This window comes from Molossus molossus, unplaced genomic scaffold (assembly GCF_014108415.1).
Source record: "Molossus molossus isolate mMolMol1 unplaced genomic scaffold, mMolMol1.p scaffold_m16_p_14, whole genome shotgun sequence".
In the NCBI taxonomy this organism is placed as follows: domain Eukaryota; kingdom Metazoa; phylum Chordata; class Mammalia; order Chiroptera; family Molossidae; genus Molossus; species Molossus molossus.
Window position 1 is genome coordinate 45,989,970 of NW_023425349.1, and position 26,448 is coordinate 46,016,417.

General features: G+C 41.8%; 1 protein-coding gene across 2 annotated transcripts in view; it reads right to left on the minus strand.

The window, feature by feature from the left end:
- Positions 1 to 26,448, minus strand: part of PCSK5 (proprotein convertase subtilisin/kexin type 5) — a 435,012-nt gene that overhangs the window by 351,773 nt on the left and 56,791 nt on the right. The window lies entirely within an intron of this gene.

Here is a 26,448-nt window from a genome sequence, read left to right on the forward strand (position 1 = left end):
CAGGCCCACAGGCCACAGGCCACAGTTTATGATCCCTCCCTTATGCTATACATCAACATTTTTAACTGTTCTGGGATTACACATAAAATTTAAAAGTCATTCCTGGATCAAGAGCTCCAGGATCACAAATTTTCAAAAAATGCTGTTCTACAACCTAGTGTGGGGGAAAAAAAACACTATTTAGGAGAATCCGAAACCTACAGCCCTAGACCCATCTCTGGGGAAAAAAAAAAAAAAAAAAATTGGAGAAGTCTCTCAATTTCCTGAGCCATAAGCTCCTTGCTGGCTCTAAAATTCAATTCAAACCCACCACGTTTGAGAAAGTCTTAATATTTACCTGCAACCTTTGCTTAAACAAAGGACTTGGAACTCTGAGTTTAATACAGGATTATAATCTAAATGGTAGCAGTATGAATGGTGGTATTTTTAAAAAATAGGTAATCATTATGTCAACATAAAAATAAGCATATTCCATTTTGAATCGAGCACCTTAAATGCAGTATCAATAAAAATGTAGAATGCCCTGGTGGCATTTTACAATCTGTCACTAAATTTTCTTTTGATTTCTTCTGGCCACAGTTAATTTAGTCACAATACTCTAAAATGTTCTGTTCTATCATTTATCCCTGCTCTTCACAAAGAAATTAAAAATTGAGATGGGGCAGGGGGGAGGGCATTGTCCTCCACTCCTGTGATTCCACACTCACACATTCAGTAAAGATTTCAAAACCTCTCTTGTCACTTGACTAAAGATTATTGGAGAAGAGGGGATACTAAAATACAAATTAACAAACTCAAAACGCATAGCTGTAAATAAGATATTAAAGGCCAAAAGCCAAACTAATAAATTTCTATGATCCTCATATTGGAAAATATATTCAACAGGAATATCAGTATGCAAGATGAATTTGAAGAGTGAATTCCTCAGGTCACAAACAAAGCAAACAGAATCACATGGCCTCCTAAATAAACATCCAATCTCTTTATGATTAGGATCACAGCTAAGCATCATACATGTGCCTGCTCTGAGAGGCAATTTAAGCAAAATTAGTACAGGAAAAAAGCTTAACAAATGAAAAAAAAATCTGGAAAATAAAAGTTTTTCTGATCATGTTTTAATTAACCTAGATGAAGTGACTCTCTGGTACCCTCCCCGTGACACATGCAGATTCACACACTGGATAAAAAGTATTACATGTTATTTCTTCCAACTATTGGACAGGAGCTGTCAGGGAAGCTGAGAGGTATCTTGTTTTTTCCTTTGATTGAAGAGACTGCTTTTTAGAAATCACATAGAAACTAATGTGCCATTAAAAATGTGTGCAAATTTATTTTTAATGAAGAGAGTGACTTTTAAGTGTCTGTGTTTCTAAAACTGTAGGAAACAAATCAATTTCCTTCTCAAAGTGGAACAGCAAGCATGGGCATGTATATACTCTCCTATTTCCAGGAGACATTTTTATCTCTTGATTTGTCTTTCTATGGTATGAGTTTCATTCACTCATTTATTCATTACAAAAAAAAAAAATTAAGTGCCAATTCCATACCAAACCCTGTGCTAGGAATATGAAGATGAGTGAGAATAGTCTTTGCCTTTGAAGGACTTAACATTTTACCAAGGAATATTTAGCGAGTATTCCATCACTCTCTACTTCACGAAAATGAAATTATTGCCATGACTGACATCTGGTGCAGGCCTTATTACTGTATGAATTAGACCATTGATGAAAATTTTGACTATGCAAATTACCTCTGCAATCCTTAGGTTACTGTCTATAAGTCTTATCCCAATAAGACGGAACCACTTCACATTTGCACATTTGGTAAAAGCAGGCTGCAGATCTGCTCAGATAGGACTCTTTTGAAACTAATCCTATATTGGCAGTGGCTTTTCCAACAGAACCCCCATAAATTCTGACCTGCCAACATATACATGTCCATAAACTTCAAAAAAAAAAAAAAAGTGTCAAGTCTCCCCCAGTGTGGACTTAAAAAAGAGATTAGTAGAGATAAGGACAAGTCATTACTGAAGGAGAGGGGGTGGATAATTTTTGCTACAGTAATGCTTCTATAATACACTTCACACTATACACCCTCCCCACACACGCGCGCACACACACACACACACACACACACACACAAATGGTATGAGTATGTGAGAAAACCAAGAGGCAGCCATTTTCCTAGATGAACCATAGGTACTAAAATAGAACAAAAAAATCTTACCAAACAGCATCTCTTCTATAATTTTACCAAACAAAAATACTTAGTTACAGGGCTTGGTGGCTAGAAGGTGGTACAGCAACTTGGCATCTAGATTTGACTGTAAGTCACTCTGTCTGATCACAGGGCTGCAAATACTCCAGAAAAGTACAGTGGGGACCTTTTTAGAGTCAGATACCATGTACTTTGCCTTGGCGCTTTACGAGTATGCAGATATAGCCCTACAATTTTTGGAAAGCGGGAAATGCACCTCTTGGATCGGAAGGTTTCTATGACTGGAAAGACCATATTTATATTTTTAAACTAGTATCCATATGTCTGTCCTTGAGCCCTTTAAGAAAAAGCTCAGAAGTAATGCATTACACAGATTTCATTTCTTGCCAGGAAGCCCAATGCAAAGAAAGGACACTTAGAAATTCATTTTCATGAAACTATGGTCAGCCCAGGAGAATAAAAAAAATGGTGTGCTTTCCCTCACTGTTTTAACTTCTGAAAGTGCTATTTCCTATATATTACGAAACTGCAGTTAACCCGGAGTATAAAAACCACACGCGCTTGAAACCTTCAGTCTGTCCCCCATTAACTGCAGTGTACGTGTGCGGCACGGTTTTCAGGACTCCCCCTCCCTCCCCGCCCTGAGCTCCCCCTCCTCCCTACAGGGTCCCAGTGAACGTCGGCGTTCGCCTCTTCAGAATCTTTGCTAAAGACGTTCCCTTTCATCAGATTTCACTTGTCAAGAAAAGCACATTAATTGATAATGATGAGATCCACCTCCCACAATATCGGCTGAACTCATAATTCATTATTTTAGAATTTACCAGCTCTCTAATACATACCTGGGGAAGGCAATTTGTCAGTAATAGGGGAAACTGTCATCATGTGAATATACATCATATAAGTTATTACATAAATATAAATGGAAAACGAAATACGAGATCATACAAACGACAAACACTGCATGGTATCCTAGGTGGAAACTAAAAAAAAAGTCAAACTCATGGAAACAGAAAATGGAAAAGTAGCAGCCAAGGGCAGGGGGTCAGGGACACAGGGAGAGGCTGGTAAAAGGCTGCAACCTTTCAGCTATAAGATGAGTAAGTTCTGATGATCTAATATGTAACACGGTGACTATAGTTGATAACACTATTTTATAACTGAAATTTGCTGAGAGTAAAACAAATATGTTCACACATGCACACAAAATAAATACGTGAAGTGATGAATATGCTAATTAAGTAGATGGGGGACTCTTTTCATGTATTTATGTATATATGTATCAAATTACCATGACGTACACTTTAAATATCTCACAACTTTATATGTCAATGATGCCTCAGAGAAGCTTAAATTAAAAAAAAAAAAAAAAATCATGGTATCACTTAAAATTGTGGCCCACAGTGAAGAGAAGTCAGCCTTTTAGATAAGTATTGAAATATATCAAAGCTAATGATTAAAATATGTCCTGGTAGTGAACAGCTACAGCTACATCAATGGAATGGAATAGAAAGTAAAAAAAACTGACGCAAAATATGTAAGAACATAGTATATGCAAGGGTGCCATCACAAATCAGTTGATTACTATCACATAATCCAATGATTTTAAAAGTAACCAAATGCCTACATTACAATATATTTTTTTAAAAAAGCAACAATGAGAGAAATACTGGATAAAAAATGTGTCATAGATGGTTTTCTATTATGTTCTAACATAACAATTATTGAGAAAAGATAAATAAACAACAAAAAGTGGTTGGAATTTGGGGATGTTGGTTTATAATCTTAGACTTGCCACCAGCCACCTGTGTGACCTTGTAAAATCCTTGTGGGCCTCTTTTATCTGCAGAATGAGAGAAGACAGACTAAACATGCTCTCTCATCTAGCTTTGAAATTTTATCTATATAGTCTCTTCTCTGATTTGACCAGGACTAAAAAGTTTGTGTGAAATGCAATAGAGAGGTGAGGGCGGTGCTCCAGTTGATAAATGATCTGAAGTCATTCTGTGAGGAAGCAAGATTAATATTTGGAGAGGAAGGTAGTAAATTATATTACTCCTTTCGTGATTTGAATGAAGCTGTTGCCAGAAAATAAAATATATGAGATTCCATGTTTCATATTTCTTTTATTAGCTTTGACAAAATGAGGGAAAAGAGCATGAAGAGATTTCTCCCTCTATTTTCTTCTCTGAAACAAAATATGGTGCCCTTGATTTTTCTTTTTTTTAAAGAACAGTGTGTAACAGCCGTGCACTTTTTGCTTTGGGAGAGAAGAAGGATCATGAAGACAATGAAGTACCAACAAGCTGCTCCCAAGCATAAAATCTGAAGCCGACATAGCCCAAAAGTTTTCTAAAATTCCGGTCAATAAATCAAAGTTAATCAGTGAAAATATCAGAGCATCTACTAAAAGTGTGTATGTATTTAGATGAGAGTCTTCTATGGACATCTTGCCATATCTAGATACTGGTCATTACTGAGTTAGTAAAAACTGGCATTGTTATTTGATTTGAGTCACTCCTTTTAGATAAAACCATAATAGTTTGAATTCTGCTTATTTTAGATAGCTACTCATGAACAAAATGTGCACTGCTGTTTATTTGACGGAGACTTTTTACTCAATTTGCTGGAGATGTACACTTTGGATCCTATTTAATAACTGCAAACATCAGAGGCTTCTATTAGACAGTCGTCTTGTCAGGAATATGAGAAATCATATAATCTTTGAAAAGCCATGGAGAAGAAAGTTTTGAAATAAATACCACATGTATGTTCAGAACAGTAAAATAGAAGACAATACACGCCACAGTGAAAAGCTTTAACTGCCATAAAATTTTATAATTGGTTGGCTTGCTCCAAGAGAACCAACATTTTAGAAATGTGTCATCAATTGAATCTTGTGCTATTTTGTTAAGTGAAAAGCTCAAAGCATTATTGTTCTAACTGTACTACTTACTTTCAGAGAATTAAAGTCATATTTCTCCCCTTAAACTATTCCACTACTCTCTGTTTGTTTCTAAAGTTTTAATTTCCTAATGTGTTGCCTGTTTTATTCCCCACTTCTAATAAAATGACACATAAAAGGGGAAAATAAATGGCTACATCCAATTAAAGCAGCAAACTGTATTCCCCACCCTCAAGGCCCTTTCTTTCTATTTTCTGTTCACTCCAAAAAAATTATAGTGAGGACCTACTATGTGGCAGACTGCTCTGGATGCTACAGAATGGCAATGAACAAAACAACTAATTTCTGCCCTGGCCAGTGTGGCCAGTTGGTTGGAGCGTCCTCCCATACGATGAAAGGTCCAGGGTTTGATCCCCAGTCAGGGCACATGAGGAGTCAACCAATCTATGTTTCATTCTCACACTGCTGTCTCTCTCTCTCCCTCCCTCTCTCTCTTTCTCCCCCTCCCTCTCTTCCTCTTCCCTTCTCCCTTCCTCTCACTCTAAAACCAGTAAAAGCATGTCCTTAGGTAAGGATTAAAAAGATAAAATAAAAAATGAATTAAAAAATAATTTCCTGCCTTCAGGCAGTTTCCATTCTAATGGGAGCTAGACAATAAGCATATAAGACTATAGAAGAGACTTTCATAGTGTTAAATGGTGTAAAAAGTAAATAACATAAAGAGGTCAAGAGTGATTACAGAGGAGTAGGCGGCTATTTTAGATAAGGTGATCAAGAAAGGCCTATTTGAAAGATATACTATTTTAATAGAATCCTGAATAATAAGGAACCAGCCACATGAATTTCTCAAAGGAAATATTTGAGGCAACATGGGTAGCTAATAAAGAAGCCCTAGAATGACCGCAGGTCTTTATTTTTGTCTGTGGCTCACCCATGGGCCACAGATGCCTAGGGCAATCCCAAGGCCTAAGGGTGGGTATATGAGAGGAGCATTTTGCCTTCCAGTGGATGGATGAAGAAAGATTCACACAAATGGAAGTAGATTCTCAGACACCTGGTAAACTAATTCTGGGCTCCTGACTACTAGGAATATCATCTAGAAGGGGACACAAGTTCAGGGTGTGCATGTTACCTACTTCAGATGATGGAGAAAAACTCGGCTGACAGTATAGAGACCCTCCTGCCAGATCTAGGGATGATACCCTTGTGATGCTAACCACCATAAGCTAGTATAGTAAGGGGCTTTGGTGCAGACTCTGACCTTTTCATTATATAGTGAAAATCACAGTTTCAATGTCATCCAAACAGCAGAGAAATAATCAAATGGTTTCTGGATAGAAAGGTCCCAAATATGAAACATTCAAGTACAAGGAGAGAGCAGGGGCCTAACATGCTACTTGGTACAGCAGCAGGTGTGGAGCACTGTGCTGGGATCGGAAGACATGGTTACTTAACCCTGAGGTCACGGACATATCCCTTACCACCTCTGCAACTCCATGAAGAAAGACATAGCTGCTGCTGGACAAATCTTGCAAAGCAATTTCAATGTTAGGTTAAATTTCAAAAGCAAGGTACAATTGGCCCTTGAACAACACAGGTTTGAACTGCACAGATCCACTTATATGTGCATATTTTTCAATAAATATCTTGGAAAATTTTTTGGAGATTTCTTTACTGTCATGAAGCAATCCTATCGATTACACTAGGCTGCTATAAAGCTATCATATTGCTGCTTCTTTGTTATCAATGCATGAATCATTATACCTGTAAATAAATATAAATTTCTTTTTCACATAATCTTTTATTTTCTTTTTGTTGTTGTTAATCCTCACCTGAGGATATTTTTCCATTGACTTTTTTTTAGATAGAGTGGAAGAGAGAGAGAAAGAGAGGGAAACATCAGTGTGAAAGAGACCTATTGACTGGTTGCCTCCCACACAATCCTGACCGTGGCCAGCTGGGGACCAAACATGCAATCCAGGTGTGTGCTCTTGACTGGGAATCAAACCCACAACACTTCAGTCCACAGACCAGCACTCTAACTGCTGAGCCAAATGAGCCATGGCTATCTCTCCATTTTTCATGTTGAGTGTTAACAATGCATATGACATCTACAGTGTTTTGTATCATTTAAAACAATATTGATGTGGGTACTGACAAACAACTCATCTTGTAAACAGATGATATAAATTTATAATACTTATCAATACAATACAATACTCAAAGTATTTTCTCTCCCTTATGATTTTCTTAATAATTGTGTTTTCTCCAGCTTATCTTATTGTAAGAATACAGTATATAATACATATAACATATAAGACATGTGTTAATTGACTGTTTCATGCTATCAGCAAGGTTTCCAGTCAACAGTAGGCTATTAGTAGTTAAGTTTCTGGAAAGTCAAAAGTTAAACACAGATTTTCAGCTATGCAGGGGTGGTGGTGGGGTCAGTTCAAGGGTCAACTATAAGAAGAAGGCAAAGGGGCAGTAAATTGTGACAGAAGACTTGACTTGGGTGGTGAACACACAATACAGGATACAGATGATGTATTATAGAATTGTACACCTGAAACCTATATAATTTTATTAACCAATGTCACCCCTTTAAATTCAATAATTTTTTAAAGGGTCAACTGTAGTTATTTCTAGAGTTAGATGTAAAAATATATAGAGTGTGCTCTTTCTGCGTGCAGAGGGGTTGAGCTGGGCTAGACTACTCCATAGGCAGGCAGTGCAGAATAATGACATAGGAACGCACGCTCCCTGAGTTCTTGGTAGAATACCACCAATCACTAGCCTGGCCACTTTGGGCAAATCATGTAAGCCCTGGCATTCTATATTCTCATCTGTAAAATGGCATTGTTGTTGTGAAGCTCAAAATATAATGTGCTGTGCAAATTCGGACTCCTACTCCTGCAGGACTCAGTACCTTGCATTCTGATTGCATGTTTCTTCCTACTTCCTTGGAAGAAAGAAACTATGTTTTAGCACTCCTAGTGCCAAGGGCAAAGCTTGGCCGCAGGCCCACCATCAACAGGTATAGATGAATGGACAATATTTTTACATTGCAGTAGTACATTTAGTGGACGTGTCTAAGTTTTCCAGTTATTTGTTTAAAGGAAATTTTAAATAGGAGAGAAAGCAAAGGAAAGGGTAGATTCTTAATCCTACCAAGTATAATAAAATAGTTTGTATTTCAACAAAAAAATAGTAGCACAAGGACAATTATATTACAAGCAGCAGATGTATTAATGAAGGATGTGCTCATTCTATTAATTCCATATTTTTATTTTTTATTTATTTATTTTTTGGTACATGCACCCAGCGGGAACCAAACCCAGGACTCTGTGGTCCGCAGGTCAATGCTCCAACTGCTGAGCCAAACCGGACAAGGCTCCATATTTTTAATGTATCACAGAACCCTTCTCAGATTGATGCTTGCCCCCTACTTTAAACCTATTGCTATACAGATATCTTTTGAGGTGGGCCCACTTCTTCCACCTTACCGGTCTCAACCCCAGAAGCAACAAAAGACAGAGTCTACAATTAAAATGGATAAACACAGAAGGATGAAGTAGTTGTTGACACAGGTCAAGAACCTGGGATATTATCATAGAAGCCAGCATTCAACTCATAAACGGCAAGGGCCTAAGGTTAGATCAAGTGAAGGAATCTCTCAGAGCTCAGTGTTGTTCTCCCAGCTCACCAAACAGTATCTCCGACATGTTAGTGGTCAACAACTAGCTCATAATCAAAGCACACCACAGAAGAAGTAAGTTTTAAAAGCGGATATGGAGGGAAGAATATAAAGAGCAAAGAAATGACTAGAAACCAACTCAAATCTAAGCAGGTAAAGGTGCTAAATAGATAAGAGAAAAAAATGTTTGGTCATTTTTTTTTTTTTTTAAAATAGAAAGCTTACTTTTAAACTTTTAAATTTAATACTTTGCCCACCCTGGCCACTAGTAATAATATCCACAAGCAATAGTTTTTTTCCTGACTTTCAATGAGATCTATATCAGCGTGTGAGAAGCATGTGTGTTTGCACATGCATGCACACAGATGCACTCAGCACACGGAGCAGGGGCATTAAAAGAAAAAGCTGATGATATAAACTCATTGGGTATTTGTTGAATGGCAAGATTATAGCCAAACAATCTTGCATTTTCCAACCTGGACTGTAGGCTTTTCTATTTTAAACTTTAAGACAATTAATTTAAGCAATGAGAGAACATACGAAAACCATGTTGATTGCTTAAAAGAAGAAGAAGAAAATGGAATCCTAAAGCACCTAAAACGAATTCTACTGTCTGCCTGCCACCTGGGGTTAAACTCACACTTCTGATTAAATGCAATCGTAATGCAGGGATTACATTGGGACAGCATGTAATTCCCTCCAGCTTCACTCGAGGATCAAGATTATCACTGCATGAAAAACACAGTGGCATGACTTCACTCTGTACGTATTTGTCCTTTGAATACTCATCCCCTAAGCAATGTGAAAGCCGAGGTAAAGAAATTAATAGAATCCATTCAACATTTCAAGTAAATATAAGTTAGATCTCATTCTGCCCTTAGTATGGTTGAGGGTTTTGGTATCTGCAAGAACACCATTTTCCCTTAAAACAAAGTGTTAATTGCTTAATGGATTTTGGTTCTCTTGGACCAATCCTGCAACTCTGTGAGTAAATCATTCAAGATAGCCCCAGATTTGTAGTTGCAAAAATTGGATGCCCTCGAGTTGTATTGCAACTGAACACAAAGACAGGCATTATTTTGTACAGAGTGGAGAAATTGTTCAATTCAGCTGAGATTAATATAAAAAGAGGCAAATGCTGGCAAAGGAAAGGGCAGTCATTCTCATTATTTCTCCAAGCAGTGGACATGGGGTGATCCACTAAATATCAAAAGTATGTCAGCATCTTGCCTCTTAATATAACATACCATGTAGTTCCACGGCTCACAAGCAATGATCGTGCCAGTTAGATTCGTTTGGGGAGAAACTCTTCCCTGGTGGCTAATTCAGCTCCACTGCACATATTGTCTTATTCTTCTAGCCACTTAAACATAAATGCAATGGCTCTGGTTTCAGAATTTCCACGGACCCGACTGCTCCGCTTCTGACCAGAATGGCACGTTTGAAGGCGGGGATGGTAAATACATAAATTCAGAACTGGGTACCCGAAGTTTTCGCTTCATCCATTTCATTCTCTTTTCAGTGTGCGGCATTCTCAATACTCCAGCAGCATCTTTAAGTCTCTGCATTGTCAAGATTTCAAATCTGGGAAATTAAGACACTACCTATTGTTATGTTGGCAAGCTCTAGCTCTGTGAATCGAAGGGGCCTGGGTCAACAATCAAGGTCTTTTCTTCCCCCTGTTGCTAGAAGATAAAAGTGCGACTTTGGGGGCAAATGCAGTGAAGTCTTGCACGCGTGTTCTATGTGCTTCTGTGGCTAACCTACATGTTTAAACCTAAAATGAGCACAAAACCCAAAGTAAGTTGTATGAAGTCACTGGTGGGAAGCAGCAGAGAGAAATGAGAAAGGTCGGCTTTTGGAGAGGGTCTCTGACTTGGGTTTCCATTCTATTCCCTTCTTTCCTGAACTCTAACCTTATACTTGGCAGGGAGGGCAGGGGTGTTTTGCAACGAAAACATTGGAATTGTGGCAGCTCTTAAACACCATCATCACCCTTTGAAAGATTTAGCAACCAGCTACTTTGGTCAGGGTGGGAGAGAAGCGTGCCTTTCAGCCTCAGGAAAAAGTGCTGTCCAAAACCCCGGCCAAAGGCAGAGGGGCTGGCATTCTCTCACCGAAATCCAGTTGCCCGAAGCAAACCAAATGTTTTCTCAATTTCAGTGCTGTTTCCTCACCTCAGAAATTGCCTCTCAGGCTTCCAGCATGGTCATACTGGACAAAACGTGCAGGTCAGAGCCCATAGAAATCTGGAGAAGGGCTGATGGACGCGAGCCCCGCTGGGATTTCCACCTGCCCCCATGCAGACAGCACTTGACTCCGGCTTCCTGGTGGTCACGTCACAACACAGGAGTGCCAAGTCGCTCCACCGGGCCTCCCTCTCCCTGAACTCCTAATTCATACCCACCACAGTCAATTACAAGAGCCTTGGGGCCAAGGCTCAGGAAACAAGGGGGAAAACTTGTTTTCATCACTGTCTGCAAATCAGACACATTTTCGGCGGAAGACCCAGGAGCCGCATCTCTGCCTCATCAAGCTTCCTTCCTTCATGTTGTGCGTTTCGGATGGCTTACCCTGGAGTCCGGAGTGTCGCTGTTCATGCAAATGGGATGTATTGACCGCACCCGGGGGCCCACAGCGACTCTCTCCATGCGCTCTGCCTCCTCCACCGCACCCGGGGAGGCAGCACTGAAGGGAGAGCTGGCCCAGACCACTGTTCCCAGCAACCCCACCCAGGCCTGGCTACTCAGAAAGGGACGTGGAAATGGCAACACCTGCTGAGTACACTCCTTACAGACTTTGCTGCTCAGGATGACACTTAGCAGCTCAGAATCTAAGGGAGGGAGGATGAAGACAAACTACAGGCTAGAGCAAGTTGGAAGATCATGCCTAGATTTCACCAAGGTCGAGCTTTGGAGGGTGCAGGTCATCTCCCACCAGCTCTAGTCCCTACAGCAGGCACCCAGCAGGAACTCACAGAAGGAATGGCTGCATTAGCTCCTCTCTCAGTGAAGGAATGATTGGTAGTCCAGCTGTTTTTCAGCCCCAACTATATAAGGGAGAGCAGGAAAGCAGGGGCTAGCCGCACAGGAGTCCTCAGTCTCCAGAGAGAGGGGGAAATAATCTCGTGTCATTTTCAGTCGGAAGCCTCTGGGCTGAGACTCTGGATAGCCCAATGAAGTCACTGTGGCCGAGCCAGGGAATAAATCACACAGGTGGGGGTTTTCTGGTACTCTGATTTCCAGTGGGAAGAAAAAAAAATCACTGGTTATAATGATTTTGAAAGTATAACTATTTGATTTCTTTTTTCATGGTTTGTGCAAAATAACATCTACCTACTGTTTCATGCCACCAAACTGTCCCATGAAGAGATCTTTTTTTTTTTTTTTTTTCCTACCAGTTGGGGGAGCCTGACGCACAGTGAGGTGAAGGGACTTGATCAAGTCGCAGGACAGGGATGTGGAGCAAGAATTCTGACCGAGGAAATCCAAGCCCACATTTCTGTCTATGGAGCATGGGGGCTGCCTCCTGAAATACCTTCTCAGCTGATGAAGTAGGTTAGGGGAACACATCCTTTTTCTTCCCATCAAACATTTCTATGCCTGGAGATAAGTCAGAGCTGATCATTTTAGTGTACTAGACACTTTATTGGGTGAACGGAGAGGGAAGGAGGAAAAAAGCGGGACAGAAAATAGCATAGCCCTGGAACCCCCCCCCCCAAGTGTTGCAGAGGTTCTCCACTACTCAGCTGAAAGCATCTTTAAATGGGTTAAGAGACTCCGTCGACAAATGGCAGGAGAAGTGTCTGATGAGTGAAAAATAAAATCTGAATCAGGAAAAGGATTCTGAGCAAAGCCTTGGCAGTGATGACAGAAATCCTTTTTCCCCTCAAGGGCACCTTCTGACTTGTAATTTAATAGCACATAAAGTTCAAGTCCTGAAAATTTCCCAAATTAAAAAAAAAAAAACAAAAAAAAAAACTGACTCATTGTAGCCAAAATCCTTAGTTACCCAGCTGCTCCGAGTTAGACTGAATTGACAAGATGAGACAAAGGAACACATGATGGTTACTGATTAAAAGCTGGTTTCTGGAGTCCAAAGAACATGTGTTTGGGAATTCTTGCTCATCCACTGAAAAGCAGGCTAACCTCAGACAAGTCACTTAACCTCTGAACGTCAAATGGGGAAGATAATCGAATCTGAAGCCTCAATGAGCTGATTCATGTCTAATACTTAGCAGTTCCTGACACAAGGAAAGCCACCATGCAACCATGGTGATGTGTTGGTGTGCCCAACTATGCCCACCAAGGAGTTCATGGCTTGCATTAGCCCAAGAGCTTCAAGCTTGGAGTTAAGCCCAGTTGACCAGAGTGTGGACTGAAGGTGGAAGTTTTATAAAGGCACACTGGACGAGAAGTCAGAGGTCTCTACTGTCCAGCTTTCAATCCCCCTTGCTATAGCGCAGGGGGTCAGGCCAGATCAATACTTATACCCCAAAGGTTCGGAAAGTTGTCTCCAAGACCAAGGAGACAACTTGGCCCCTTCCCTATTCTCCAAAGTAGATCATCTCTTGAATAAAGTGTTCTGCTTCAAACCAGAAAAGATCATCTCAAAGGTTTTGAGATCCCATGTGGTTACTTAAATTCTACTGAGTTTTGACATTTTTAGACCTACTTTTTGTCTAGCATTAGAACAATTTGCATTGACCTCTGAGAACTGGCATCTAGATAAAGATGTTTTAAGATTTTTTTCATTATTTGTTTTGTGCAAATAAGTTCTCCAACTATTTTTTCTTTCTTGGGTTGAGATGAAAATCAAGGAAAGCTACATTGATCACAGAATACCACTGACGTCAGCAGTGATGCTTCCCCCTTCAAGCGGATTTCCAAACCTTCTGCAGAAGAATTCTAATGAACACAAATGTCTCAGAGTTCACTAGTTATGTTTAGAAAATAAAGCAGGTAATAATGTGCATAATAATGTCTATAATAATATAATTAAATAAGTTCGCGATAAAGGTTCACAAAAAGATTCCACAGAACATATCAAATGGCCCCTTCCATTGACAAGGGAGTTGATCTTTCTCTGTGAGATGAATCAGATCTGACCACTTTTCAGCATTTCCATAAGCAAAACCTTCACTCACACTCTCATTTTCTCATCTCTTGCTCACTGAAATCCCCAATAGTTTCCTCTTTGGATTTCTATAAAATTTGGTCCTCACTTCTTTCATTTTCCAAGCTCTTGCCAGGGGACCTCAGTAGATAAGTTCTTCTCTCCCAGAACCTTCTTGCTGGGGGTGTCTTTCCTTCTCTGGTGCTTGCTGAGTACTATGCTTAATTCTACCACAACCATTATTAAAAGAATTTTAACTACTTATTGTCAGGCTTCTCCATGAAAGCATACATTCCTGGAAAGAAGAGACTATATTTTCCATATTGGGGTCCCTAATATTTGGCTGATGACCTGGCTGACAATGGATGTTGGTTAAGTATTTGCTAAATGAATAAACTTGCCTGTTAATGCAGAAAGAATATGGCAGGACTTTGTAACAGACGGGCCTTCCAGTCCTGGTATCAACTGGCCTTGTTCCTGAGACTGACCTCAACACTTATTTGATATAGGTGGTACTTGCTTAGCGTTCAAATCACTTTGATTAAACATACTTTTATTGAGCTCCTATTAGGTATAAGGTGTTGGTATTTTATCTGTGAATCTATCAACTTGCCTCTGACTTGTGGAGTAGGCAAACCAATTTAGTTAATAGCTGGCAATTAACTAAAAGTATGGTCCCTGACCTCTGGGTGTTCACAGCCCAGTGGGTGGAGTTATCCTAACACCAAAGGGGATGGGCAAATGTCTTAACAACAGAGGATTTCCCTTGGTCCCTCTTGCTCTAACACATCCTATCTTGCTACCCTTTGGAAGCTTCAGTGTGCTCTTAACCTCTACACTATGTTGTGTGTAGTGAGTCAACAATACAGGAAACAGGAACCCTCGTCTTAAACTGTTGGTGAAAGCTGTGTATCTAAAGTACATCAAAGATGCTTCCGGGCCCTAGCTAAAAACTGTCACCTTGTATTTGCAGTAAAACAAGAGAAAATGAATTACCTCCTTCCTCCTAGAGTCTCTGTTTACTGAGACTGACCGTGACTCAGATGGAGAACACCAAAGGCCATGTAGAGGTACAACTCGTTTTCCTTTATGAAAAGGCATCACTTAACAGTGATAAATGGTTTCACAGTATTTGTTGTATAGAAACAGGACAGACAAAACTAGATGGCTCTAGAGTGCATTCTAGGAAGAGACACTTAGTACGAAGCCCTGCCCAAGGGATAAGCCCTGTCTGATTAGTGGCTGCCTCATCTTGTGAGCCAAAGTGTAGAGCACATGGTAGGTATTTGGGAGAAAAGAGTTCCTATCCAAACCGCCCCCCCCCCACTCTTGGGGCAAATCTGTCATGGATGTTTATTGACACACGGGGGATTCAAACATGGGTAGGTCCACCTGCAACTGATTTAAAACCACACAAAAAAATAACTATTTCTATGGCAAGAAGAGCGATTTTTTTCCGGGAGCACATTCCCACAAGGTTGGGATGGGGGTTGCCCTTTCTGAGTGTTGTATCCAATAAATGTCCTATTTCTCAGTAGGAATTAAAAAGCCACTTTCAAGGGAAGCACTGCAGGTGACCACCATGGTGTCATTGTTCACTTCCTAGCTATCCCACGCCCTTCAGAATATGTTAAACACTCAGAGTTGTTGTTCCCCATCACCACTGTAGCCATCTGCACTAGGCGTTTCGGCCAGTTGTCCGCCAGGAAACCACCAGCTGAGGCTGACTTCCATTAAGGACTTCTGGAGAGATTTCTCCTTTCTGACATACCTCCAGGGTGAGGAAACACCACCTTTCCCGAAGCATCAACCTCCAAGTAGCTCTGGGTGCTCTGACTGATACAGGGGCTTAGGGCAAAGAGCAGCCCACATGGCATCACAGGGTGACCGCCCCTGAGGGCAGGTTCAGATCCCCAAACTCGCACACCTTACATACTTGCCATCCCCCTGCTGCCTCTCTGATGTGTCCTCCATAGCTCACATGCGGGATTCTACTTCCCAGCTGCAAACCTCCTCACTGCTGGGAATCTGTGGTCCTCAGCCGGAAGTTGCAGAGTTCAGGATATTATTCTTCCCAAGAATTCCCTCTTAACTGGGCATCAACAGAGAAGCAAACAGCAAGCTAGTTTTCTGCACCATCCGTCTTTGCTTCACACACCCGAGAATGGAGAAATTGCCTTAGCCAATAGTCACCAACAAGCATGTGATCAAGGCCTGTGGTATGCTCCAGCCAGCAGCCTTTCCTGTTCTACCACAGAGCATTTGCCTTTTGGGCAGAGATCTCAGAGATAATCTAGTTCATTTTACAAATGAGAAACTTGAATCCAAATGAGGTTGCAATTTATTTGTGGGGGGGAACACACACATACACACACACGGTCTTCCTCCTCTCAGGCATGTTCTTTGACCATTACAGAACCTAATATTCGATGCTTAGCGTTTAAGTACAATTGATCCAATACAGATAATGACCCTCCACATGGGCCAAAAGAGACAAGGTGCTATTTAACATAAACCTGAGGCTCTCTAAAATTGGACAATGAACTGCAGATCTGGAATATGGGTCTACAAGGAAAGAGCCTTGTTACATATATACAATATATAAGCATCGAGGACTTAATATGTGAAATTGCAATGAACCACTGAACCATGAATTAATCATGGCATTCATCAAACTGAAATTCTACTGTGCTTAGTCACGCATCGGCATTCGCGGGCTTGATTCCTCAGTTACAGGTAAACACGCACACACCTAGTAACCATCAAATATCAAGGACAAACGCTGAGGGTGCAAACAGCATGGATTCCAGGCTTGGTGAAGGCAGCATCTTTGGTGGGTTGTGCTGGCCACACTGTCACCCCTTCTACCGGTGGCATGTTTTTCCAACTCCCTTCTACATCTAAGTTTTATTTTATTGCTTTTATCTCAAGGTGTGTTGAAAATATTGAAAAACACAGATAATGCTAGGAAGCGTGTTCCAAGAACGCTATCAAAGTTCTCAAACACATTAGTCAAGTAATGTAAATATTCACCGTCTTGAGGTAAAAACATCAAGAAAAAGAAAAACACTGGGCTATAAGGAGTTCTTAGAACCCTGACTTGTTTGTTTTCTGGCCAAAGGACTTCCACCCTGTGACGATCTGACCTACCTAAGTACGGAATTTAGATTTCCCTCGTCTCCTGGCCTGTGCCATGCTAACCCATACACAGGTGACCAGGCTCTTGAGAAGGGCACAATGCCACAGCCAATGCCTGCTCCCCAAAAACCACAATGTTGGTCCCAGCAAGTCCTCCTGAATTGTCTCTAATTCTCTCAACAAAATAAAAGGTTGCATGTTATTTCCATTTTCCAGATTAAAAAAAACCTAAGATTTAAAAGGCTAAGCACAGAGGGAAGAGGGGATGGGGGGGGGGGAGAGATAAACCAAAGAACTTATGTGCATATATGCACAACCAATGGACACAGACAATAGTTTAGAGAAAGTGGGAGAGGGGTGGGAGTGGGGAGGAGGGGGTCAATGGGAGAAAAAAGGGGGGACATCTGTAATACATTCAAAAGTAAAGATAAAAAAAATAAATTAAAAAACAAATCAAAGGCTAAGCCCAGTGTCTGAGGTTTCCAATGAGACCCTGTAGAGCTGGGATTTAGAGCAGCTCCTAAACCTATGTTTTTATGCTCACTGGTATAATTACTGAATTATCCTCTCACCAAAACTCAAAGTGAACTCAAACAAGTGCTCTTACACTACCTGCCCTCCCTTACCGAGCACGACGTCTACACCTCTTGAAGTTGGCTAAGAACCACTCAGAAACTACATGTCAGGATGCTCTGTGTGGCAGACATTGTCAACAGGACAACTTGGGTGACAATACCGCCCTCTAATTCTTTGAAGCTGCTTCTTTTCAACAAAAACCTCCTTTGATTTTCACTATCCATTGTTAGAACTGGAAACGTGAGAATAATTTCAGGGGGAAGCCACGATTTCCAGGAGTTTGCCCGAGTCTGAAGCCCAGAAGAGCCAAGATGATGTTATTTCTCCCCAGAGTGGTGATAGGAGAGTGGGCTCTCTCTTCTCAGAAAAAGGTCCCCCAAAATGCTAACCGTGAACCATGGCCCAATCTGATCTTTCAACTTTGTTTTTACATGGTGATTTTTAAAAAGAAAAGGGGGAATGGTGAAAATAATGTCAATAATAATAGCTACAGTTGATCGGGCACTTTTCTATGAGTGAGACACTCTATAAACCTTCTCATTGAATCCTCCAAACAGTCCCAGAAGGTTGGTTGGCATCATGTAAATGACATCACTGTAGATAATAAAAGTGGAACTCAGGCAGATTTAGTTCCTTGCCCATGTTTCCACAGCCAGTAATTGGCAAAGCAGGATTCAAACAAGATCTGCCCCCCGAGCCCCCAAGATTAACCAGGACACACACAGCTTCTTATGAAGCAGGCGGGAGCAGCACTGGGTCCATCAAAGGGCCCACTCAGGATTCTGTCACCGCTCGTCCCTTCTGTTGGTCCCATTTCAATTTGAGCCATTTGGGGGGATGTCTCACCAGCTCCCTGACACCCACTGAAAGGACCACTCTCTACAGAAGAGGCAAATTACATGTGCCCATCACAAATACTGGTTCACGATCCACTTCCCAGTCCCTGCTGAGACCTCTGGGAGCAGGTGACAATGACTATGTGTTCCAGTGCATCCTGTCCCTTTCCAAGGTTAAGCAGCGCGGTGGAGCCGGGCGCACACACACCAGCACCACAGTGGAAAATGCACTATGCAACCTGCTGTGAGTACCCAGTTGTCGAACTGACAGTTTGTTATCCTAATGGAAGAGCCACCCTGCCACGTTGCTAGCCCTGAACGTCCAGCTGGCTCCGGGATGATGAATCTGCCAACAGACTCTCTCCCCATGTGCTGGCCGATTGCTTGGGCGCTGGCCCACCTGGATCGGAGCCATCCAAGTTGCCAGGCCTGGTCTCAAGCCAGGAGCTTTGTCTACATCCTCCTTTTGACCCAGTAGCCCAAGAAGCCTTTCTGAATGAGCTAAGAGAAGCACAGTATGCCCACCCTTCAGGGCCCAGATCAAAGACCTTCTCTTCCAAGAAACTGTCCATGATCCCTCCCAGCTCCTCATCTTTCCAGGTCTTAGTTCAATCATTTCATTCTGGGAGGCGTCCCCTGACCACACTCTAAATGTGCCCCCGTCCCACCATTACTGGAGCATCACCCTGCATAACTGCTTCCCAGGACTTACCACAACCTGAATTGATGCTACTTATTTATGTGGATCAGTTTTCTCCATACCCCACAGGAACTGTGTGCTGTTCTAGGGCAGTAACTTCACTGAGTTCACACCTGCTGTCTGTGCTGAGCCCAGCGCCAGAGACACTGCAGGGAATTAACACCTGAATCCGTGCAATCCAATATGGACTGTGCGTCCTGGCCAGTTTGGCTCAGGGGTTGGAGCGTCAGCCCGTGGACCAGAGAGTCCCAGGTTCGGTTCCCACTAAAGGCATGTACCTCGGTTGCAGTTTGTCCTCCGCCCCGCTTTGGGTCATTGTGGGTGGCAGCCACTCCATGTGTCTCTTTCACATCCATGTTTTCTCTCTCTCCCTCCTGCTCTATCTGAAGATAAATACAAAAATGTCCTCGGGTGAGGATAAAAAAAAGAGAGAGAAAATGCAAGCCACGTGGGTCATTCTAAATTCACTTGTGGCCACATTAAAGAACTAAAAAGAAACAGGTGAAAGGAATTTAAGTAATATTCTTTAACCCAGTACAGGCAGACCTTGTTTCATTGCAAGTTGCTTTACTGCACGTCACAGCTGTTGTATTTTTCACCACACCCTCCACCAGCAAAAAGATTCCTACTCATTTTGTTGGGAGACCAGCTGTATTGTGGTGGTCTGGAACCAAACCCACAACATCTCCAAGGTACCTCCAAATGTTATCATTTCATCATGTAAGCAATACAGCAATTATGAATGAGCTATTTTAAGTTCTTTTTTTTTTTTCCGGTTCTTCGTCTTTGGGATCAGGTATAAATTTTAAATTGACAACACATATCAATTCAGATGCCAAATTTTATTGGAAACACTTGATCTGTATTTACATTCCATAAAATGGGCAGCTGAAACAGTAGATTCACGTTCATGCTTTCTAAATTACTGACTCAAGGACAAGTTCTAAAATTTAATTTTTAGGTTTTATAAAATTAATTCAGGAAAATTAAAAATTCAGTTCCAGAGAATTGCCAGCCACGTGCCAAGGGCACAATGGCCACACATGGCTGGTGGCTGCCATGTTGGAGAATTCGATTTGAATGATTAAATGAGAGAGTGAATTCTAAAATACGGATGGATCAATTAACGGTCCAGAAAATGTTGGTGGCACTAATTCCTTGAAAAGCCTTGTCTTTCATGGATTTCTTCTGAAGCTTAAATGACTTTGTAGCGAGTCAGCACCATCCTGGGTCTCTTGCGTGCAGGGCTACGGGCGGCCCCACCATCTGTGCCGGGAGTGGGAGAGAAGGCTACATCAGAGGCACTCGATGAAGTTGGGAGGCCCAACCTCAGGCTCGGCCCGATCACAAAGACTCAATTCAGTTCAGCTACAGCAGAGCTGGTGGCATCAGGGACACTACTAAACCGCAGAGCTCTTTTGCTTGGTTAACAAAAGGCTGTTCTTCTTCCAGGCATGTGCTGCCTGGCCCAGTCCTTTGGCACCTTCCCACGATTCATTCTAATTGAATGCACACATATTTCAGTTTCCCTTACAGGCCAGTCAACAGCTCAGGGCTGGAGAGAGCCTTGTTCATCATTGACCAGGGTAAGTAGATGTCCCCATTGGACAGGACCATGGCTGTTCCAACCTGTTGTCCTGGTGTATCTACACCCCTTTCCACTGTCAAAATTCTGGGCGGTTATAATTGATCATGGAGCCTCGCAGAGTGCTGAGTTCCTAGCAGGCACTTAGGAACAGCTGTTGGCTGTTAGGGAGCAGAGCATGGGAGGGGTCCTGAGGATGCTGAGTCTCACCTGTGGCTTTCTTCCCTTCTGTAAACATGATTTGAGGTAATAATAAACAAAAGCAAACCTGTGATATATAAAGAGCATACACTGGCCTATAAACTAACAAGATTTGATTTGGATCATTTGCTCTTTTTAAATCATGCCAATCACATGCCCTCTGTTTTCCCGAAATATTAAAATCTGTTTTCTTCTCTGACAGTTTCTACTGCCTTGCTTTTCCCCCTTTTCCTTTCAATGATTAGCTGTCCACAGAGCTTTGGGAGATCTCCTAGATTTCTCACTCCTTTGGAAGTCTCGTCTATGGGATTACCCTGACCTCCGGCTGTTTCAAACTAGTCCTATTCCTTCCCACTCTTTCATTTCCCCTTCAATTTGCTAGCTTGTTAGAATGTGACAATTGCTCTGATTGATTCTCCTGACCTATGATTTACAAAATGTAAGCAAAAAAAAAAAGATTTGTCAGTTATGTTTATTTATATATTTATTTTTAAAATATGTTTTATTGATTTTTTTTTAGCAAGGAAGGGAGAGATAGAAACATCCATGTGAGAAAGAAACATCAATTAGCTGCCTCTTGCACGCTCCCTTCTGGGGATCGAGCCCATATTCCAGGCATGTGCAGTGACTGGGAATCAAACGGGGACCTCTCAGTCCATGGGATGACACTCAATCCACTGAGCCACACCAGCTGGGCAATGCTGGTTTTATTTTTATTTTACAGTTGAAATAGGACTGTAACTCTGGGCATGTTATGAACTACAATCTCCTTCACTCCAATTCTTCACTATTCACAGCTAGTCATACACACATCTGTCTCCATCATACCCCAAAAGTAGGAGTTTGAGCATGGACTTTGGTACTGGGCACGAGCCTGAATCCTAGCTCCTCTAAAAACTAGCCGTGTGTGCAAAATGGTTTCTGATCTATGTAGAATAGGGATTACAACACTCGTCTTGGAGGGCTTTGGAACTTTCAAATTAGTTAATACAAGTAACTCACTTACCACCATGCCAAACTGCCAAACCCACACTAGTGCTCAAGAAACAGAGCTTTGTCGTTGCTCATCTTTTTGTCTCCCCTGAACTTAGCACGGTGCTGTGCCCTGTGCACTATGAGTGCTGAATAAATGGTCTTTCAAGTTGAATGTTAACTGCTGCAGATGAGACCAGTGGGAGTTGACTCTCATAAGGATTCTTAAGCTTTGCCTGGCACGTAGCTCAGTTTGCACCACAGCCACGGAGTCAGCCCCAAGCCCAGCCACCACGAGAATGTAGACAACTGCTGGATGTGGGGTTCTAGGTAAGAAGTTAACTGGGGAGTGGGGGTTTCAGACTGCATGAGTAGTTCATAGTCGCTCAGTAGCATCACCTTTTAATACTCTGTAGTTTCATACACAGACACACACACACACACACACACACATAATATGCACCCCAACACATGTAAGATGAAGCCAAAATGCTTCAGCACAGAAAAAGTGCATTGAGACCTGGTTCCTAGGGTACCTACCTTATCAGCCTCTTTCCCTATACCTCCTCACTTTATCTGCCACCCCTTACACCTAAGCTCCAGCCAAAATGAAATGTGGCCTACACAGTGCCACTCCCTGTCACACACATGAAGCTTCTCCAGTCTTCTCCCTTAGAATGTCTTCGCTACTTCAATATTCACAGGGCCAACCTCTAGTCCTTAATGGTTGACTCAAGGGTCTCACTTCCTCTGGGAAGATACTCCAAGTTCCCCATATAATTACACTCTTTTCTCAATGTGCCCTCTGTTGTGGACACACTTCCATCAGAGGTCTAACTATAGTGTGCTGTAATGATCAGCTTCCATGACTGTCTGCCCTCTAGATGACTAAGTCCCATGGGCAAGAGTCCAAAGTAGACGTGTAGTGTTGACTGAATGAATGAACGAATACGTAGACTGCTTTCAAGTCTACGTGTCTTTTGCATAAATTCACTTCTGTCACCTTCTCATTTTATACAGAAGGAAACCTTTGCTCATAGAACATCATTTGCTCAAATGTTTACTGTCCATGAAAGATCGGGAATTAGTTCTTCTGACTTCAAGTCAGAGTCTTACATGAGCATTAACTGTCTCAATCTCCAAGTCGACCCTGGAAAACTGAATAAGCTGAGGCCCAGGGTGTCTCAAGCTTACAGATCTTATATAACATGTAGTGCCTGGTTCCTGAACATATGTGTTTGGCCTCGAAAGCTCACGCCTTCCATTCAACCAGACTGTCTCCGCACCACACAATCCATGGAGATATGCCTGGGTACTCAGAGAGCAGAATTTCCTTCAGCTGTTGTTTATAGTCAGGCTGAGCAAACCACTGTTAAGTATACAGAGTGAAATGTCCTCATAAACTTGCTTCATTCTCCACTCTTGAATTCCATTCTATTCCAACTGGGACAGGCGCTAGGAGAGGTCAAGTCCTGACGACTGTGGCGCCTGGACTGAGCCAATGCTGAGTGTATTCCAGGCCCGTTTCAGGGGCCTGTTCTCACTCAGGCATCAGAGACATCTCAGTAGGTTCATCCCAATTTACCTTGACACTGACTGTTGCTGATGTGTTCCTTTTACCTAATCTTTTCAAGTTTACAAAATGTTTCAAATCTCATTTGAGCTTCACAACACTCCCGTTAGACAGGGCAGACACTGTTCCTAAGAAACGACCGCACGCTGCATGGGACAGTGTACGATCCGGGCCCGAGGTCACTGTTCCTGCCTGTGTCTCATAGGCGATCGCTCTCGGCTGAGAGAGGACTGGTTGGCCCGCATCTGGACCCTTGGTGGGATGCTAACTGAGAACAGAACCCCTCACAACACAGCCCCCTAAGAGAAACAGTCGTGCCGCGCGACCACCAGCAAGTAATCACCCTCAGTGTGTACATAGCTATTTACATTAGGAAGCCAGACTAGTAAAACAATGATATTTTCATCTCATCTTGCCTAAGAGGAAATGCTAATATTAATACTGCAATGTATTTTAAGAGAATATTTTAAATTTAAAAAAAAGGGGGGGGGAATTCGTGAAAATTAGAATTAGAAACTAAAAAGCTAGACACACAGGTCAGAAGGCTTGAGGCAGATAATAAGAAGCCAGCTAATTAGGCGGGGGCCAGACTCCTCACAGCCCCCATCAGCCTTTCGCAGGGAGAAGCAGGACTGGGTTTCTCCACAGATGGCAGCTGAAACCCTAAAATTCTCTTTTTGTCAGAAACTAGGAGGAAGGATTCCCCCCCCACCCCCCGGATTGGTTTCTGATTCTTTGGTACACCCACAAGTCATCAAGTGTAGGAAATTTAAGCTCGAGTCACTAATTTGTTATTTATTGTAACAACACTGCCTTGTGTTTATACAGCACATTCCATACTGGATCTCCAAGAATGTTACGATCCGTTCCACTAAAACAGATGGAGAAACTAAGGCACACGAGACCACCCACGCAGTCACCCTGAGTCGCCAAGAGCAGAAGCCGTCATCGCTCGGCCCACATCCTTCTGCCAGGACCCAGTCAAGATTTGGTTTCATAACAAGACACAGTCACCAGAAAAGGATGGGCTTCCATCTAGCACAGGAGCTCGCGTCCTGGAAAAGGTGTGTATGGAGATAGGAAATGCCCTGAACCCAACACACATTTTTAGTTACAACCTGAGAAACAGGCCTATGACAGACTATTGACAATGGCCACCTGGTAGGGTGCCAGGGGATCAGTGCAGCCCTCTTGTGAATTTCTCCACCCCAAGTCTAAATAGTCTTCCTTAATATTCTATCCCCTTAGGTTCTATTTCTGCCAAATTGCAAATCCCCTGGGGAGAAATAATGCTTTAAGCTATTATTGATCTTTTATAACTTGTGAATTAAGGTTTTGAGAGTCAGTCTGAGATTTGCTGAAGGAAGAGAATATGAGGATGCGGAGAACAAAAAGATGTAAAGATACAGGAGAGAGAGGAGACTTCAAAGAGGCAGGCCACCGAGAAAAAAACGACATCTTTTGTAATCCTGCCCAAGTTCCAAGATACTTCATCTTCCTTTTTAATTGACCTTCAGGCAGCTGTGCCTTCCAGCCAGCATTCTGGTATTTCTATGTACTTTGTACCTTAAATATGCACAACCCTTTCTATACATCTCTTAGATTTTGCAGCAGTTGGTTTAATTCTACTTTGTCCATGGATCTAGAATTATTTCAGAGAAACATCTGAATGATATTAATACATGATCAAATGTGTGATGAGATATTGAAAGCCCACCCAGAGTTTACACTGCTGTGGGAGATCATCTGGGAAGTGACCAAGGGCTGGCTTTGGGATATAACCAGTCTGGCTTACTAGTGCTGTAGCCCGGGACAGTTTTCCTAATCTGATGGCTTCCTCCCTGACCTCTCAGTAAAATGAGGGTAATAACACCTACTCACTCCACAGGTTATCAAGGGGATTAAAGGCGATAAGTAGATAATATAGTGAAGAGTTTAGTAAAGGGCTGAGACAGGGGAAAGAATCAAGGATTCATGCTGAGAATTACAAACAATGTCAAGACCAGAATTCAATCCCGTGTTAACCGGGAGGTAAGAAACAAGGCCAGTGGGACAGACTTGATCGTAGTGCCATCAAAGATGACTATTTTGGATATAAAATGTGTTATACAGGCAGCCACCATTAGGAATGAGTGAAGAGCTACAGGCAGTATTGTATAGTGGTGAAGAGGGTACAGCCTGGGAGCTTTAGCTACTACCTATGCCTTGAGCAAGCTTACCCTCTCCCGGTCTTTTGTTTTCTCATCTGTAAAATGGGTACACTAACAAAGTACCTAACTCTTAGGGTTTTCAAGAGCATCAACTGATTTGAGTTACTACTGCATTTTCAACAAGAATGATAGCATCTTAGAGGGTGAAAAAAAAAAAATCTTAGACGTTAAAATGGTTTGGGTCCCTTTAAAGCTTCACTGACAAAAACCTATTCCTTAGTGTTTACATTTTCTCATCATGGAGAAATTAAATTAATTAATCTAAATTTAATCTCATTTTTCTCCTGAGGGGGACAATAATTGAAGGAAAAGTTTGAGAAACAATGAGTTAATAGATATAAAGCATAAGAAGCATGCAAGAAGTATTTATTCTGATTTTTATTCTCATTCATAGCAGTAGCAGTAGTATCCTGGCTCCAGTGAAGTAGGTAATAATTGATTTAATTATAAGCTACAGTTTAAAACTAAAGTTGGAATGTTTTAAGCTATTTAGAATTACTTCAATCATCAAAAATTTCTTTAAAGTTTGTGTCTCGGCGAGAGGGGAGTTAAAGAGTGGGAGAGGGGGGCTGCCTTTTTGCCCAGGCCTGAAACTTCCTGCCTCAATACGTTAATCTTTCTTCATTGCTACTTTTCACCTCCCTACTTTTCATCTTTGTCAGAAAGAAGAAAAATAAGCACCCGAGAGAGCATGGTACGGCGGAACCAGCAAATGCTGTGGCG